The 2717-nt window shown below is 46.6% G+C and overlaps 1 long non-coding RNA gene across 1 annotated transcript; it reads right to left on the bottom strand.

The window, feature by feature from the left end:
• Positions 1-202: 202 nt before the first annotated feature.
• Positions 203-2514, bottom strand: LOC125555518 (uncharacterized). The gene is made up of 3 exons (XR_007304744.2): positions 2085-2514; positions 1887-1963; positions 203-1528 (listed from the first exon to the last, which is right to left on the bottom strand). It is a non-coding gene; the product is annotated as an uncharacterized LOC125555518 (long non-coding RNA).
• Positions 2515-2717: the final 203 nt, after the last annotated feature.

Genomic DNA, 2717 nt, shown 5'->3' with positions numbered 1-2717 from the left:
GTCCCACCACCACCGCAACCATCAAAGGCCGACACAGAGCCGAGTCGTGCGGGGACGAACTCCCAAAGAGGAAGAAGGGGACCCCACCACCCCGCTCCCAAGTCGTTGGAAGGATTCGTCGGGCTGAAGCCCGGGATCCCACCAATGATGCTACCGCAGTCACTGCCGCCAGAGACACTGCTTGGGAAGCCCCCACACTGCACAACAGAAGGGAACAAGCCTCATCCACCGTGAGAACCTGTCACCGGACGAGGAGAAAACCCCACCGCCGCCATCCGCCCTGCGGGAGCCTCCTCCGATGACCGCAAGGGAATGAAGGGGGGTGAGGGGCGGCTTGGTGGCACTCGATCTAGGGCTCGGGAGGGGAGACAAGGTTTTTCCTTTTATGAGTTTATACTTGAACAAAAATGTTCCTAAGGAGGGAACAATCAAATTAGCCATGTTATGATTTGTCTCCTCGGAATTCGCGCTCAGCCTCAATTAGTACCGGCTCACTCCGTTACGTGTACGTACGTATGCCAATATATATAGAGAGTTGACACAGGACGTGTCCGAGTACTTGAGTGCATACGTGGTAGCCACAAGAGCTTTGCTTGATTGGTTTGCTGGTAATCATGGAGGCCAGGTGGCAGCAAGTAGGTAGAGATATTTAGGTCAAAGCCAAGCTTTGCAATCAGCAAGCCACGAGATCTAACAGTGCGTGGCCTGTTTGCTTTGTTTGACATGCATATACTACGTCGATGCTATGGCCTATGGCACTGTGGAAGTTTCCAGAATCTTCTTTACCGATATGCTCGCCCTTCTCATGACCCGGCTGTCTACAAAACTAAACTAATCAATTATGCGTTTCGCTAACAGTGTATGCTCACAAAAAATTCAAAGGCCAGATGCCATGCATCAATTCTGCACCAGAGTTCGCACTTACTGTTAAGATTTTATCGGTTAGAGCATGGTTAATAATATAGCCAGCTGCTGACTACAAGCCAGTGCCATGTCATCTACAACCCATCTTACTAGAACATGAAGGCACGCGCGCTCTTTCATTTTAATAAAAAATAGGAGAAATATCTGCCATAAATTTAGATGGTACAAATATATGTAAGAAGTATGAGTATCCAAAACTGCAATGCCTCAAATACGAAGATGATTGTTTGTTATAGTACTTTGGGGGCAGTAAAAGAATGGAATGTGAAGCATCTAAGCACGACTAACAGTTACTATTCTTCTGAATAATTGTGTGCCTTGTGAAGGATATATGGTTCCCAGAGTTCTCTGAAAAGCAACAACTTCCAAGCTGATGCCATCATCAAGGAAGCTCTCCGATGCACAAACATCAAAATCCGGCAAAAATGTAACATCAGCGTATAAGCGTGCCTAACAAGAGATGAATATGTTACCAACAAGAGTTGAATACGGATAAAAGAAGATTAGCTCTCAAAGTTGAGCATAACATTGTTGTCAACGACGACCTCATAAAATGGCTTTGCTACATATTAATGGCCTCTGCAATGTGTTGTCCATGGCCTAGCTGTCAAGCATATCAGGAATTTCAGTTTACTAAAACATGCAATGCACCAGAACAAAAATGCAGATGTAAGGTAAATCTTTAAAGTACATGAGCATTTGATCAAATAGTCAACAAAAAGTAGCACCACACTGAATTTATAATCACATAGAACTTGCTAAAGTATCAAAGGTTATTCAGGGTACAATTTAACAATGAAAATGGTGGACATAATCTGTTAGTAAATTCATATATAACCAATAAAGCTAATGCAAATATACAACTATGCATAATAGCTTTCAGAAAAACTATGCATAATACATGAATTCCATCGTTGCAACTTGCAAGTCAAGGAATCTGTCATACAAAACAGTACACCTACCTAATGTTCCACTTACATCCTCCCGAGATGCCCGATCACGCATCAGTACAACAAATCAACAACGTACGTCATCCTACCTGCAGATTATGAAGCCAGCTAAAATTACCTATAAATCAAGGGAAATCAACCATAGAATCAGATGTTGCAGATCGAATCTAATTTCTATGGCCTGTTGGCAGGGAGACGTTGTTCGCGTACCCTGTTGGTCTGACACAAAAGAAAAGGGGACGCTGATCCTGCGGAGTAAAAGGAGGATGAGGTGCTCGTCACGATCGGCTCTGTCGAATCTCCTTCGCCGTCAGTCCCGTTACCACAGCCACCAGCTGCAAGCGCATGGAGGCGGACGCAAGAGGAATACAATCGGCGATGGAAGCCAGCAGCGCGTGCGGCTGCCGCAGTTGCCAAGGCAGAACGCTGCAGGAGACGACATTAAAAAATAAAGTAAAGAAGAGACCCACCATGGGGGCCTGCAGAAGAAGAGTAGATGGGTATCAGAGGGCGCGGAAGCTCGCCGCCGGGATTGAGGACGGTGGCGGCGCAGCCTCGACCAACAGAGGAGCTCAGGGATAGGGATAGGGCCAGCGCTCGGGGATAGACGAAGAGACCTGGACGACCTGCAAGTTCATGTACGAATGATATGCTTTGCAAATTGGGCTGGACATCTTACGGCCCGATTATCGACGGGAACCGCAGCTAATTCTGCGGAGCAGCGGCCCGCAAAATGGTTCTCCGTACGTGCGTAACGAGTTGACGACCGAGCAAATCCAACGCGTTCGTAGGCATGATCTGACGGCTGAGAGATCAAAATTACTGTGAAGGCTCGTAGGTAGC

Source organism: Triticum urartu, chromosome 5A (assembly GCF_056163025.1).
Source record: "Triticum urartu cultivar PI428250 chromosome 5A, HENAU_Tu73, whole genome shotgun sequence".
NCBI classification, from domain to species: domain Eukaryota; kingdom Viridiplantae; phylum Streptophyta; class Magnoliopsida; order Poales; family Poaceae; genus Triticum; species Triticum urartu.
This window is presented reverse-complemented; position numbering and strand designations above follow the sequence as displayed.